The following is a 16,511-nucleotide window of genomic DNA, read 5'->3' as shown; positions in this document are numbered from 1 at the left end:
AAATGTTCAACAAATTAATTCATTTATTCATTAGTTAATGGCAAGAACATCAAGTGGAAACTAACAATCAAGGTTCCCAAACCACTGGACAACAGACTGCCGTTTTTCTCATGACATTATTTACCAGAGAAAAAACTATTAATACTCTGAGACATGAAACGGATCTTGCCTAATATCACAATTATCTCAGTTGTTCTTTACCTCGATCCTGGTTAGAGAACCAGATAATGTTAAGTCACAGTCACAGTCATTTTATAGTTAAGAAAATTAAAATTCAGAGAGGACAGAACTATTTCTGTGTTGTCAATAAAGAAAAAGACAGGTTATATATTATTTCCAAGGCCAGAGCTAGGTCTGAACGTGTAAGTAACCAGGAGCCACACTGTGGCTTAAAAACAGCAGAGGCTACTTACATAAAGCACTGGAAAAGATAGTAGGTTTTCCATCACTGTAAGTATTTCAGCAAAGGCTGAGCAACTAACATTCTACATAAGACATTCCTGTACTGACTGTAAGTCTGGACGAGCTGACATCTGAGGACCCTCCCAACTGCAGCATTAGATTAACTCCCACAATAACAAATAACCCCCTACACTTCTTGCCATTAAATAACAAACTCACCAATCAGTTGGAAAAATGATGGCTTTTCAAATGAAAAAAGGAGGACTCCATTTAGGAAGGATAGCACAAATCATTCATTCATTCCAGAAACTAAAGTATAGACATGCTACATAAACATTCATATAACAAGAGATGATGAATTCAAGAAGCTTTCTACCAGAAAAAGGCCACCACAAAGAATGGAGAGGCAAGCCACGTGGACTTTGTCACCACATCTGTTAATACTCAACTGCTATTTTCACTTAACCTTAAACACTCAAACTAATGAAGGATCCATATTATTTTCCAGCAGAATTATAATCTGTTAATAAAATATCTTTTCCTTGGTCCAAACTAAACAAAGAAGGCAATAAGGCAGAAACCCAAAATTATAAACACCTGTGACTTTTATGTATGTATACGATAAATTTTACTAAGGATGCCTCAGTGGAAATAAGTGAAACAGATGGAAAAATCTACTAAAATTAAAACAATACATATGTAAGAATGAAAGAGACCTAAAGAGCATTCAGTCTGAACCTTAAGCTCTGCAGTGTCCCTAAGAGGTCTGCCTGGCATTGTTATAGGATGCATGGATTATGTGACCTACCGCCCCAGGACAGCAAGCTGGCTCCACTCACTGACCCACATTTCTTTACCTTGATCTTGGAATGCAGAGGGCCATCCCCGTGCAAAGTCCAACAATCTGCATAATGGTGGCTAGCTGCACCTGCTCTTTAAACCTCTGGTGAGAAGAATTTATAATCCCAATTCTAGTTGTAACTTAGTAGGAATTTCAAAGGAAATTTACCTAGTTGATAGTTAACTTAAACCCTCTTTGAACAACCTGAACCTGCTATTTTGGGGGGTCACCTGCCCCAACTCCCAAGCCACTACTGTGAACAAGTGGCAATTACATTTATTCTCCTTTAACGCAGTGCCCCTCCCTCATTTCACAAAGCAGTTATATTCTAGAAACTCACGATAAAGCAAACTCACCTTTTCAATGATGTTCAGTACACAAGGAGGGAAACACACCACATTTTTTTTTTTTTGGTTCGTTTATTTTATTTTGTGTTATTTTATTTTTGGCTATCTCCTTCTCCGAAGAAGGGAAAGGGATTTTAAATGGCTCGCAATAAAAATGCATAAAAATAAAAATCAGGGTAGTTAAAATAAAAACTTTCTTCTGTTGTTCAAATATTGACAATGTCTGAGGTTACTGCTATAACCAAGCCTAACCATTAATACACATGTATTTGAGACACACTAAATTCGTCTTTCCATATAAATCCTACAAAACAACAATTTGTATAAAATGAATCTGGTCACATTATTTCTTCTACCATCTCGTATTTCAACTGTGAATAAACTAGTTTGTTTTTTTAGCTTTTTACTTTTTCTCTATGCTAAATTGGAGATGATATCTGACAGTGCAACTACACAAAGCTTATGTTTTAAAAGCATAAGCAATAATATAAATACCAACTAATAATTACCCCAAGTTCTTATCAGGTTAAAGAAAACTTTCTGTTAAATATCAACCTCAACAGTAACAAGGAAGTCCAATTCTTTGGAAAGGTTCTCTGCAGGATCATTTCTCCAAGCGAACTCACACACTCCACTTGCTAGGAAGTGGTGCACGATCAGAAGAGTAAAAGAAGAAAAGTAACATAAATATATATACTGTTTCCACTGCTTCCGGTCAGAGATCCAATAATTTCTGAACATACAGATGCTGAATATTTGAGAAATGTGGAAAAATAAGTAGTCTGCAAAGCTAAGTGACATCAGGCAAAGGATCTAAACTAGACGAGAACAGCAGTGGGGTCAGGGGGGCAAAGTTTTAGAAAGGGCAAATGACCCTCTCACTGGGACAACCTGATTATTCATGGGGCCGCTTATGCCATTTATTTATTTTCCAGACTTTTAATTTCTCTTCTTATTCTACTGTCTTGGAATGATTTTACTTTTCCATCCTAAGGCCAAAGGAAAGAGATAAAAAGTTACTAAATAAACACAAAGTGGTATGACTTTAGCCAAGTGATTTAAACGTGTTTCTCCACTGTTCAATGGGCACAGTAGCAATAACGCACTTCCTCTTAACTCTGTTGTGGGTATTAAACAGAAAACTCGAATGCGCGCCGAGTATTCCGGACAGAGCCCAGCACACATTCTAAGGAGGCTGCAATGCCTCGCCCCCATCCATCTGTGTTGGGCGGGCACTGCTCCTGAGCACAGGGGACACAGAGATGAATGGGGGACACCCGTGCCCTTACAGGACTCCCAATTCACTGTGAGAAACAGACGACAGATAGCTCAGAAGGCACAAAGCCAACAAGAAACACCAGTGGAGATGAGGGGAGAGGAACAGGAAAGGCCTCTTGGTAATACAGCTAAAAAAGGTGGTAATTCATAATCTTGGATCCCCAGGAAAAGACAGGTGGTATCACAGAGCTAAGAATGGCAACAAGAAAGATTATCTATTACTTTCCCCTCAAATGGGGGAGGGAGTTGGCACACATCTTAATAAAAATTCCTTTTTTAAGATTTTTAAATTTAAGTTTATTTATTTGAGAGAGAGAGTATGTGCTCATGCGTAAGCAGGGGAGGAGCAGAGGAAAGAGAGGGAATCCCAAGCCGGCTCCGACGCTGTCAGCACAGAGCCTGATGCGGGGCTCGAGCTCACGAACTGTGAGATCATGACCTGAGCCAAAACCAAGAGTCAGACACTTAACTGACTGAGCCACACAGGCACCCCTAAAAATTCATTTTTGTATTTTAAAATATCTTTTTCCATTAAAAAAAACTTGCTTATAAAACTACACACTCCCGAGGTATAGATCATAGACTCAGCTTGAGATTCGCCAAGTCTTTAAGGGGGATGGATGGAGGGAGACAGGTGAGAGAAAGAGCATGGAATGGGGATTTTCTATTATTTTTTATTTTTTAAAAATGTTAACGGAATTGTCTATTGTACACAGGTTAATAAATATCAACCATCTGAAAAATCAAACTTAATGTTTTGACTTCAGACCCAGGTATAGGCCCTTGGTTAAAAAAAAATGGAAAAAGAAAATATTACTTAATACATATAGTTCTTCTGGTTAAAAAAAAAAACACTTCCAACTTATGGAACCATGGGAAGGGGTGGAAAGATACTGAAGTCCTTGTTGATATAAAGGCTGGGAGTTACTGGTCTCCCTCAAGCTGCCAAAAATGAGCAGTGAAGTCTCCTTTAGCTGCTAACATTCAGTAGGTCAACTGTCATAACACAGTTTAATTATGCCATTTCTAGGGTTGGAGGTGGAGTTTAAACTACAAAGATCATTTTAGGAAGGCTAACAAAAGATCAAAATGAAAACAAAACAGTCTAAAAGAACATACTAACAATTTGAGGAAACACTACTGTCAAAGGGTGGGCGGGGGGTGGCTGGAGGGTGTCATGACTGCTGAGAGGTCTTCTAAAAAGTCACTTCTGAAGTGAATTATCTAGAGACCAAAAAAAAAAAAAAAGAGCAGGGATTAGAAAGTAATAAAAATGGGAAGACCAGGAGAAAAGTTCTAGGCAGAAACCTCTATTTTTTTCTTCTCACTTTCTTTTATCAGTGTAGCCATCAGTCACGAAAGCAGCAACAGAATGTTCTAAAACCACTACAGACGAAGTACAGCACCTTTCACAACACCCCTTAAAACCGGCAGGATTTAAGCAAACACTTTTCAGTTCCAACTGTGGTTAGCAGCAACCGACGTATGACCCAAAACGAATGTAGAAAGCAATGCTTTCTTGGAAGAGCAGCACTGTTACAGAAGCGTGTCGGTCTCACGACCTTTGTTTCTGGTACCGGGGTCTTCTGGTGTGAATTCCTACCTACACAACAGGATCTACATCTGCATTCAAAACCACCTAGAGCTCCGGATGCTGAAGATTCTTGTTCCCAACAAGATCAGTGGTTGGTTCTGAGGGGCCTGACTAGAGACCACTCTCCAAGTGGTAAGAGTGGGGTAGACAAGGAATGAAGAATTTGGACAAGTCCATGTTTTAGGGTATCTACCTTATTTCTGGTTTTACCAACACTCCAGTTAGAAGCAACTTTCTATTATTTAACCAGCAATCATTTCTTCTCTTAAAAAGAAAGTGAGAGGGGCGCCTGGGTGGCGCAGTCGGTTAAGCGTCCGACTTCAGCCAGGTCACGATCTCGCGGTCTGGGAGTTCGAGCCCCGCGTCAGGCTCTGGGCTGATGGCTCGGAGCCTGGAGCCTGTTTCCGATTCTGTGTCTCCCTCTCTCTCTGCCCCTCCCCCATTCATGCTCTGTCTCTCTCTGTCCCAAAAATAAATAAATGTTGAAAAAAAAAATTAAAAAAATAAAAAATAAAAAAATAAAAAAAAAAAAAGAAAGTTAGAATAGGGGCGCCTGGGTGGCTCAGTTGATTAAGCATCTGACTCTTGATCTCGGCACAGGTCATGACCTCATGACTTCATGGTTCGTGAGTTCGAGCTCTGCGTCAGGGCAATACTCACTGTTAGTGTGGAGCCTGCTTGGGATTCTTTTTCCCTCTCTCTGTCCCTCCCCGGCTCGTGTGCTCTTTCTCAAAATAAATAAATAAACTTAAAAAAAAGAAAATCAGTGGGGTGCCTGGGTGGCTCAGTCGGTTTGGCATCCAACTTCGGCTCAGGTCGTGATCTCACGGCTCATGAGTTCGAGCCCCGCGGCGGGCCTTGTGCCGACAGCTCAGAGCCTGGAGCCTGCTTCCGATTCTGTGTCTCCCCCTCTCTCTGCCCCTCCCCCACCCACACTCTGTCTCTCTCTTCCAAAAATAAATAAACAAAAAAAAAGAAAAAAAAGAAAGAATGAATGCCATCACTCATACCTACTTCAAAACAGTTCTTTCCCACACCTGAATCCACCTGGGGACTTCAAAACTCAATGCTGTCCAAACTAAGCTCGTCACTTTGTACCTAAGCGTATTTGTCTCATTTGGGTTCTAGTGTGGTCTGTGGCACCTCCACCTACCAATCAAAACTTAGGAGGCATCCTGGACTCTGTACTACAGGTGTCCCCTCACTTCCGCATCAGGAAGATCGTGCCAGTTCCGGCATGGGCCCACAGTCCTCCAGGGCTCCTACCGCTGACCTCCAGCTCCCCGAGATCCCCCCAAACCGCCCTCCCTGCTGGCAACCAGGGCATCGCCACGGTGAGCTGTCATCGCAGACGTTTCCTCCATTACCCGGAGCTCCAGGGCAGCACATGTCCCCTGCCTCCTCAGAAGTTTGCTGAACGAAACCGACCTGAAGCTAAAGAGACGGCAAACGCTTCTGCAAATACCGTTTGGACAGGACGCCCCAGAAGGCAGCCGCCGCGGAGGTCCTCGGTACGCGGGCAGTGGGCAGTTACGGACGGCTTTCAAATAAAAGCTAGGAGGGAAAGGAGAGGGAGTATCTGGAGTGGGGACAGGGGGGTATCAGTGAAAACAAGCTGCAGTTTCTTTTAGTGAGGGGTTTAACGCCTGGCGCAAACCTGTCTTTTCAAGTCGAAAGAAAATAGGAAAAAGTTCAAGAAGTCTGAAGGTTATCAAACGTGTGGGACGGCACACGTTCACGCAAGTGCAAACCCGACAAGCAGCAGACATCCTTCCAACTCCGCATTCTTTCATAAATCACCTCACAAATCTGATTTTAGCAACCTCGGTAGATGGAGAGCGAAAGATAGTGATTTCCTTCAGTGCGGTCTAATGAAAAAGCATGCCTGGGCTAAAGCATCCGAGAGACCTGGGTTCAAATCCTACCTTGGCCATTTAATTAGCTCTGTATTCTTGGCCAAGTTATACCTGCCTTCTGTGCCTCTGAGTTTTCTCTCCTACAAAAGGTGGACACCACCGCTCAGCTGGCGATTTCCGTGAGGGTGTCCAGGCAAAAAGTGCCACACGGATCCCCGCAGAACGTGGAAGGATTGATAAAAATCCTTGCCTCGAAGTGAAGGAGTGAGACTGGTAGGGAAAAGCGAAAGGAATTTTATACTTTTTATTCAATATACTTCTGTACTATTTGAATTCTCTTACAAGAACATTCATTTATATTCATTTATTGCTTATAAAAAAGTAATTAAAAATTAGCTGTGCTTAACAGAACATTATGAAGTGTACATACTTCAATGGGAGAAGCAGAAGCGTCTTTAGAAGAATGTCAAGGTAATGCGGTAATAAAAAAAAAAAAAAAAAAGCCTGCTCACTGAGACAGTGATTCTCAACCTGTACGTCTGGGGACACTAGATTCCGTAAGATTCCCTTGATAAATTCACAGACCCATCTCTCCACAGCATGAACAGTTACAATTATCTTAGCTTTAATTTTTAGCACAAATAACTTCTGCCAAGGACCAAAAGTACTTCAAGTACTTCAAGTATTCAACTCGGGGTCTTGTGCAGCAAAGGGAGTCTGGTCAGTGCTGCCGGCCACTCACCCTCCGGCCCGTCTCTGCGCTTCAGACACACCCACGGGTAACCAAGGGGAAGGGGACGCCGGAGCCACAACCGCCGCAGCGCGGCCCACCTCGGGGACGATCCCGGAGTCTGTTTCCGAACCTCCGCCTAGCCGAAAAGCCCCTCAAGGCACTGCTCAACATCCAGGTGAGGCAAGAGTCCTTTACAAATCCACAGCTTTCCAAAACTACACCTTTTAAAAAACACCTTGTGAAGACGAGATGCTTCCTTTTACAAGCTTTTGGAAAAATCAAAATCTCTAGTTTTTGTCCCGTTATTATAACACCAGCCCCAAGTCTAATGTTCCTATTTTAGAAATACTTTTCCAACGTGGAAACAAGGGCCATCAGCATGGCCCCATGCACACGAGCACATTCCTCTCCTAGGAATTTCAACACGGATGCTCTTCAAAGAGGGGGCTACTGCCACGGACACACGGCAACCGGAAGTTCAGTTTTCAGAAGAGACTTCACACTTCAACTCCCGCAAGAGTATGACCGACGCAAACCTCACAAGCAGAACACTGGTCTAGAAAGGAGGAATGCTGAGATTTCGTATCAGGTCTAAAAGCCTCCGATTCGATTTGTCTAGACAAACAACATAAACCACACCGATTGAAGAACTATATGAGTAGCATTTTATACATGTGAAGTCTGCTTGATGCTTCAGTTTAATATCTGGTGGAGTGCTATGATGTTTTCTTAAATTTATTCTAAAAGCAGAGCTTTCTGTATAAGGTTGAAGTATGCTAACGTAAGACAAATATACAAGCCATGAAAATATCAGTTAATAAAAATCATCTGCATATGCCAACTCCCGTGGGTTTTCTTTCAAAAGGCATGCAGTGTTTAATGCAACACATACAGTTTTCTGGGTGTGAGGGATAAAAGTCAAGTGAAGTTTGCCCTTTGACACAACACAGCATTGCCCTAGAGTCCCCAAAAAGGTTTAAGCTTGTCAAAAAACTTTAATTCTCATTTGAGGATAAAGAGAAAAAAAAAAACTTTAAAATACTGTATTTGCTATAATAAGATTCAAAATTCAAAATATTGGTTCTTCAAAGGTTTGATTTTGGCTGGTTCTCCATACCTAACACCTAAACAGGCATGTGGCTGAGAAGTGTATACAACTTCTTTTCCTACATTACAAAGCACAAACAACAAAAAAAAAATCAGCATGTTATACCTTTCTAGGAATAACAATCAACATACAACCTGATTGGTTCCACATAGGATATGACTTTCAGATTATTCCTCCATATTAAAACTTTAGCTAGAAAGTTCTCTCAAATATAACCGCACATTTCCCAGTTTTTAAGTTAACAGTTACTTTTTTCAGATTATGAAAGTAATACATGTTTAATGACAGAAGATTCTATTAGCAGCCTGTAGGAGACTCCCACACACTCATCAACACCACAATCTTTAATATCAGCCTATTAGGCAAAAATATGATAGATTTGGTTTCATGTGTACTGTCCTGATTACTTTTCCCCCATTTCTTCAAGGTATAATTTACATACCCTGGAAGTGACCGTTGTTAGTGTGCATTTCTGCTAGTTCTAACAAATGCAGTCATGAGGTCACTGCCACAATCCAGATATGGAGCAGCTCTATCACTCCAGAAGGTTCCCTGTACCTTTACATTCCTCCCCTGTTCCTGACCCAGCCCCTGGCAACCACAACTCCATTTTCTGCCCCTGGAAGTCTTGCCCATAAATGGAATCCTACAGGATGTAGGTCTGGCTTTTTTAACTAATACATTTGAGATTCATCCATGGTGCCGCACATGTCAATAGGTTATCACTTTTTATTGTTCCAATGATCTTCCACTGCACAGATGTTTCAAAGCTTATTTCGGTCTGGGGCAACTATGAATAAAATCAATAAAACCATCTGTGTACAGATGTTTGTGCAGACTTAAGTTTTCATTTCTCTTGGGCAAATACCTAGGCAAGGGTGGGCTTCCTAAGCCATATAGTTAAGTGTACATGAGCTTTAAAGGAACTGCCTGATGACTTTTCACGGTGGCGCTAGGATTTTTACATTCCCGTCCTCAAAGTATGAGAATTCCAGTTGTTCCATTCACACCCTTGTAAGCCCTTGGTACTGGCAGTTTAAAAAATCCCACCCATCCTAACAGATGTACTTTTAGTTTGCATTTTCCCTGATGACTAATGATGTGGGGCATCCACATGAGCTTATTATTCTATTATGCCTTCCCTGGTGAATTGTTTGCATCTTTCGTCCATTTAACATTGAGTTGCCTTTTAATTTACTGAGTTTTGAGAGTTCTTATTTTATATATAACCTCTAGTAATACAGAAAAAAGCTTTATTTTAAAATGGTCATATTGACTGTATTTATATTTCCTGAAAACAGCTTCAAAAGCTTTCTCAAAAAATTACTTGAGTATAGTTGACGTTCACAGTTATATTAGCTTCCAACATAGTGTCCAACATAGTGATTTGACGATTCTATACATTACTCAGTGCTCATCGTGAGAAGGGTAGTCACCATACAACATTATTACAATATCCTTTGTACTTTCCATTTCTGTGACTTACTTATTTAAACGTATACCTCTTAATTCCTTTTATCTGTTTCACCCCTCCCCCCACGCACCCCACCCCTCTGGCCACTTGTTTTCTGTATTTAAGAGGCTGATTTTTTTGTTCATTTGTTTTGGTTTTCAGATTCCATATGTAAGGGAAACCATATGGTATTTGACTTTCTCTGACTTAATTCACTTAGTATAATACCCTCTACGTCCATCCATGTTGCTGCAAATGGCAAGATCTCCTCTGTTTTTAATGGCTTAGTACTCCATTGTGTGTTGTGTATATAAAACTACATCTTCTTTATCTATTCATCTATCGATGGACACTTAGGTTGCTTCCATATCCTAGCTATTGTAAATCATACTGCAATGAACATAAGAGTACATAAACCTTTTCAAACTACTGTTTTTTTTATTCTTTGGTTAAATACCCAGTAGCAGAATTATTAACTGTATGGCATTTCTATTTTTAATTTTTTTTTGAGGAACCACCACACTGTTTTCCACAGTGGGTTCCACCAATTTACTTTCCCACCAACAGTGCACAGGGGTTCCCTTTTCTCCCCATGCTTGCCCAACACTGGTTATTTCTTGTCTTTTTGACACTAGCCATTCTGAGCGGTATGAGGTGATCTCCCATTGCAGTTTTGATGTGCATTTCCCAGATGATTAGTAAGGCTAAGCATCTTTTCACAGGTCTGCTGGTCATCTGTTGGTTCTCTCTGGAAAAATGTCTGTTCAGGTCCTCTGCCCATTTTTTAATTGGACTGTCTGTGTTTCTGGTGTTGAGTTATAGAAGTTCTTTATATATTTTGGATTTATTATTTGCAAATATCTTCTGAGCTCTGAGAATTCTTTATGTATTCTCTATCAAATATGTGACTTCCAAATATTTTGTCCCAATTGATGTCTTAAGATCTTTCAAGAAGCACGAGTTGAGGGGCACCTGGATGGCTCAGTCAGCTAAGTGGCCAACTCTTGATTTCAGCTCAGGTCATGATCTTACAGTTCATGGGATTGAGCTCCACATTGGGCTCTGCACTGACGATGTGGAGCTTGCTTGGGATTCTCTCTCTCCCTCTCTCTCTGACCCTCCCCGGCTGTCTCTCTCTCAAAATAAATAAATAAACATTTTAAAAAAAAGAAGCAGGAGTTCATTTTGGTAAAATCCAATTTATCAAGTTTTTCTTTTATAGATTGTGCTTTTGATGCTCTATCTAAAATAGCTTTGCCTAAGTCAAAGCTACAGAGATCTTCTGTTTTCTTCTAGAACTTTTACAGTCCTATGTTTCACATTTAAGTCTATGATGCACATTTGAGTTTTTGTAAGTGTATAAGGAATGGATCAAGATTCATTTTTTGCATATGGATATCCAATTGTTCTAGTACATTGTTGAAGACTACTTAGGCTTTGTCCACTAAATTGCTTTAGCACTTCTGCTGAAAAATCAGTTGATCATATGGGTGGGTTTATTTATGGACTATATCCTATTCCACTGATTTATATGTATGCCCTTTTCTTAACACTATATAGTCTTGATTATTGTAGCTTTATACTAAGTCCTGAATACTCCAGTTACTTTTAAGGTTAAACTTTTCCATCTTTATTGGTTACTCACATGACCTTTTAATGAACTCTCTTTTCATTTGTCTTTAGTAGAGTTCCTCATTGATTTGTAAGAGCTCTTTCAATAGTAAGAATAGTAATCATCTATGTTACAAATTATTTCCTTGGTTTGTTTCCTAATTATAATTTCTAAAAAAATACATGTACAACCATACCATAAACTGGAATCAAACCATATCCATAAACTGGAATCAAATCTATCACCTTTTCCTTATGATTCCTGTTCTTATAAATGTTCGCTTTGGGGGGGGGGGGCATGTAATTCGTGTTATACAAATCCTTAATTCACCTGGAATTTATTTTGACACATAACACAGACAGGAATCTGTCATTCCTTCTTCCTTAAATGTTTAACTATTTCCAATACAATTTATTAAATAATTCCTCCTCTGATGCCTTCTGATAATTGAGGAAGTTAAAACTATTAGAGCCTGTTTGCCTGCATCACTTAAAATCACCAGCTAAAGAACCATGCTGGGGTATAGCGGTGTCCTTGGGGGAATCGGTCCTTATACTAAAGGCTCACAAAGCAGACACTGATACAAGTACTCAACAAATGTGTGGCACCACTATTTGCCAGGCACTGTGCTAGGTGCTGGGATGTAATCATAATGAGACCTTAGAGGTTGGCAACAAAGGGAGAATGTCCAGGACAGATGACACTATTGCCCTTTGTGTCCCTTGCCACAATTCATCTCTCTTGATTCATTTGCAGGAAAACAATGACCATCTGGCTTATAACTGATGGCTCCATCTTACCTTCCACCGAGGATACCTGTGTTAGAGTTGCTTCCAAGTATGTACCTCACCCTACCTCCAAGAGCCCATAAGCACTGCTAAAGGCTTGGGCTCCATGTAGTAAACAGAGGGACTATCATATTTGGTTTGTTCTCCTCCCAGTTATGAGAAAGAACTGATATACGCCTGCATAACTTTAACGTGTAGAACGATAGTCTGGTTTACGCATGTTGTGAAATGATTCAGTTAACATCCATTATCTCATACAGAGACAATAAAAAGAAAAAATAATTTCTCGTTGTGATGAGATTTCTTAGGATCTATTCTCTTAACTCTCCTATATACCACACAACAGTGTGAACTATAGTCGTCATGCTGTTCATTGCATCCCCGGTACTTATTTAATCTTATAACTGGAAGTTTATACTTTTTGAACACCTTTTTCTAATCCCCATCCCTTGCATCTGGTAACCACACTCTGATCTCTTTCCCTGAGTGTGGGGTTTGTTTTGGTTTGGTTTTAGATTTTCACATATACAAGTGAGATCATACAGTATTTATCTGTCTTATCTCACTTAGCACAACATCTGCAAGTCCATATTGTCACAAATGGTAGGATTTCCTAATTTTTTATAGCTGAGTAATATCCCATGGTATGTGTGTATACATATATATACCACAACTCCCTTACCCATTTATCCACTGATGGACACTTAGGGTTGTTTTAATGTCTTGGCTATTGTCAACAATGCCACTCTGAACATGGGGGTGCAGAGATCTTTTTGAGTTAGTATTTTCATTTCCTTTGGATATATTCCCAGAGGTGGAATTGTTGAATCATATAGTACTATTTTTAGTTTTCTGAGCAAACTCCAGTTTTCCATATGGTTGTACCAATTTATATTCCAACCAACAGTGCAGAAGGTTTCCCTTTTCTCCACATCCACAACGGCATTTGTTATCTCTTGTCTTTCTGATGATGGCCTTTCTAGCAGGCACATGGGAGTATCTCATTGCGGTTTTAATTTGCATTTCTCTGATGACTAGTGATATTGAACATCTTTTCATGTAACTGTTGACCATTTATATATCTTCTTTAGAAAAATGTCTATTTAGGATCTTTATCCATTTTTAACTGGATTATTTGGTTTTATTGTTGTTGAGCTGGAGTTATTTTATATAGTTTTGATATTAATTGCTTATCAGATAACATGGTTTGCAGACATTTTTTTCCCATTCCATAGGTTGTCTTTTCACTTTGTTGGTGGCTTCTTTCCCTATGCAGAAGCTTCTGTGTTTGACGTATTTTTTATTTTATTGTTTGTGCTTTTAGGTGTCCTATCTGAAGAAATCACGTCAAGGAGGTTTTTTCCTGTCTTCTTCTAGGAGTTTCATGGCTTCAGGTCGTACATTTAAGTCTTTAATCCCTTTCAAGTCAATTTTTGTGAGTGGTGTTAAGACAGGGGTCAAGTTTCATTCTTCTACATGTGAATATCCAATTTTCTTCAATGTACTGAAGAGACGGTCTTTTCTCCAGTGAAGATTCCAGGCTCCCTTGTCAAACATTAGTTGACCACATATGCTTATTTCTGGACTCTTGATTCTGTTCCATTACTCCATTTGTCTGTTTTTATGCCTGTACCACTGTCTTCATGACTACAGCTTTATAGCATAGCTTGAAATCAGAAAGTATGAGCCTCCTGCTTTGTTCTTCTTTCTCAGGATGTCTTTGGCTATCTTGGGTCTACTGTGGTTCCATATAAATCTTAGGAATGTTCTTCTATTTCTGTAAAAAACGCCATTGGAATCTTAATAGGAATGGGCTTTTGGTAGTATTAACATTTTAACAACATTAATTCTTCCAATCCATAGACAAGGACTACTTTCCATTTATTTTTGTATCTTTGCTTTCATCATGTCTTATAGTTTTCAAAGTAGAGATCTTTCACCTCCTTGGTTTAATATGTTCCTAAGTGTTTTATTGTTTTTGATGCTATTGTAAATGGGATCAATTTATTTCATTTTCAGAAAAATTGTTAATGGATAGAAATGCTACTGATTTTTGTACATTAATTTTGCATCCTACAATTTTACTGAATTTCTGATTAAGTTCTAAGAGTTTTTTAGGGAGTCTTTAGGATTTTCTCTATATAAAATCATGTCATCAGCAACTAGAGACAGTTTTACTTCATTTCCAATGCTGATGTCTTTTAATTGTTTTTATTGCCTGATTGCTCTAGGTAGGACTTCCAATACTGTGTTAAATAGGAGACAGCGTCTTGTTCTTGATCTTAAACGAAAAGCTCTCAACCTTTTACCACTAAGTATGATGGTGGTGGTGGGCTGGTCACATATGGCCTTTATTATGTTGCGGTACACTGCCTCTACACCCACTGTAAGTTCTTACCACAAATGGATGTTGAATTTTGTCAAATGCTTTTTTCTACATCTATTGAGATGATCATGATTCTCTTCTTTCAATTCTAGTAACAATAATTGATTTGCAAATGTTGAACCATCCTTGCATCCCAGGGATAAATCACACTTGATCATCATGGTGAATCACTTTAATGTGCTACTGAATCCAGTTTGCTAGTATTCATTGAGAATTTTTGCATCTATATTCATCAGGGATATTGGCCTGTAGTTTTCTACAGTGTCCTCTTCTGCCTTCAGTATCAGGAAAATGCTGGCCTCATGAAATCAGTTTGGGAATGTTCCCTCCTCCTTGATTTTTCCAAAGAGTTTGAAAAGGATTGGTATTAATTCTTTAAATGTTTGGTAAAATTAACCAATTGGATTTCTGATTACTGAGTCAATCTCCTTACTAGTAATTGGTCTATTCAAATTTTCTATTTCTTCCTGATTCAGTCTTAGGAGGTTATATGTAGAATTTTCCCATTTCTTCTAGGTTATCCAGTTTGTCAGCTTATAGTTATTCATAGCAGCCTTTTTGACCCTCTGTATTTCTGTGGTATCTGTTGTAATAGCTCCTTTTTCATTTATAATTTTGTTGATTTGGGTCTCTCACTCTCTTTTCCTTGATAAAATTAGCTAAGGGCTTGCCAATTTTGTTTATCTTTTCAAAGAACTGACTTTTAGTTTGGTTAATCTTTTCTATTGTTTTTTTTCTGTTCTCTATTTATTTCTGCTCTTTATTATTTTCCTTCCTTCTATGTGGGATCCTTCCTGCTTCTTAATGTAGGCATTTATTGCTACAAACTTCCCACTCAGAACTGCTTTGCTGCATCCCAAGTTCTAGTTTTGCATACCCACAAGTTCTAGTATATTGTGTTTCCATTTTCATTTGTCTTCAGAAACTTTCACTTCCCCTTTAATTTCTTCTTTGATCCATTGGTTGTTCAGGAATATCATGTTTTTTAAGAGTTTTTGGTTATGATTTCATGATTCTTTCTCTTCTTTGCTATCAGTGTGCCAGTCTCTAAGAGGTCTCTAATATTACCTATCTGTAAGTTGAAGGATGAAAATGTGAATTTGCTGAACTTGCTAGAATTTTATGTAAAATTAACCAAATAAGGATCTGAGTGAGACCCTGATGAAAACTACAAACAAAATACATGCAGTTTTACATGGGCTTAGGACAGTCCATTTCAGCATCCTAGGAGACTTTATTTGCTTGCTTCATGGTGCTCTGCTATGGGACAAATCAAGAAATGATCTAAAGAAAGTGATCAGTAAATAGTTCTCTAATTGGTAAGAGACGCTGATAGCTAAGGACTCTGAAGTTCAATTCTCTTACATGAAGTAACACAAGAATGAAGTCTTAGAAGCCTTCCTTAATGATTAAAAAACTGTTCCTTCTAATCCCCTGACAGCAGCTAGAAGGGTCAAAAGTAGAAACGGAACACAACTTCGCTAACTCTTCTTACCTCTGCTGATTAATGAACTCATCTTGATACTGAAGCTGGATAGTAAATCCAAAAAAATTTTATCAAGCTGTTTAACTGACAACTTCAGAGCAACACAGCCCACCCACAAACTGATAACTGAGAACAAAATTAGGACTAATCTAAAACTACTGGGAATCTTCTACTTCTAGGTAGACTGCAATGTGTTGAGCAGACTGAAGGTCCTGCTGTAACAACTAGAAACAAAATGATAACTTGCAGAAATCCGGTTTTCAAGGCCTTGGAAGCAACAGAAATAAATGAACTGAAATTCCAGAATCAGGAAGAGCTCTAAAAGCTGAGGCAGAAATCCAAACAAGAATCATGTGACCTCAGGAATATCAACAGATCACATGCATTCCTAAAAAAGGTTAAACCACATCAACTTATACTATACCTAAAAGAAGAGCTTATGTCTACCAACTTTTTAGAAACCTGAAAAATAGGTAAATTTAGGAAAATACAGCTAGTCTGATGCAAGAACATAAGCTTGCAGTGGACTGACATTCAAAGTCTCATGTAACAATCAACTGGTTTTTGTACACATTAGTCTCCTGAGAATTTGTTAAGCCGGTTTCAGTCCTCTAGAAACTAATTACC

At 39.1% G+C, this 16,511-nt stretch overlaps 1 protein-coding gene across 6 annotated transcripts in view; it reads right to left on the bottom strand.

Moving 5' to 3' along the window:
* SNRK (SNF related kinase) overlaps nt 1–16,511 on the bottom strand; it is a 59,351-nt gene that overhangs the window by 15,657 nt on the left and 27,183 nt on the right. The window contains exon 1 of one of the 6 annotated variants that reach the window (XM_027040514.2): nt 622–4,922. The exons of the other annotated variants lie outside the window; for them this stretch is intronic. The gene's annotated coding sequence lies outside the window, so the exon portion shown is untranslated. Of the gene's footprint in view, nt 1–621; nt 4,923–16,511 lie in introns of those variants that run through there. 6 annotated transcript variants of the gene reach the window in all.

The sequence above is a fragment of the Acinonyx jubatus genome, chromosome C2 (genome assembly GCF_027475565.1).
Source record: "Acinonyx jubatus isolate Ajub_Pintada_27869175 chromosome C2, VMU_Ajub_asm_v1.0, whole genome shotgun sequence".
In the NCBI taxonomy this organism is placed as follows: domain Eukaryota; kingdom Metazoa; phylum Chordata; class Mammalia; order Carnivora; family Felidae; genus Acinonyx; species Acinonyx jubatus.
This window is presented reverse-complemented; position numbering and strand designations above follow the sequence as displayed.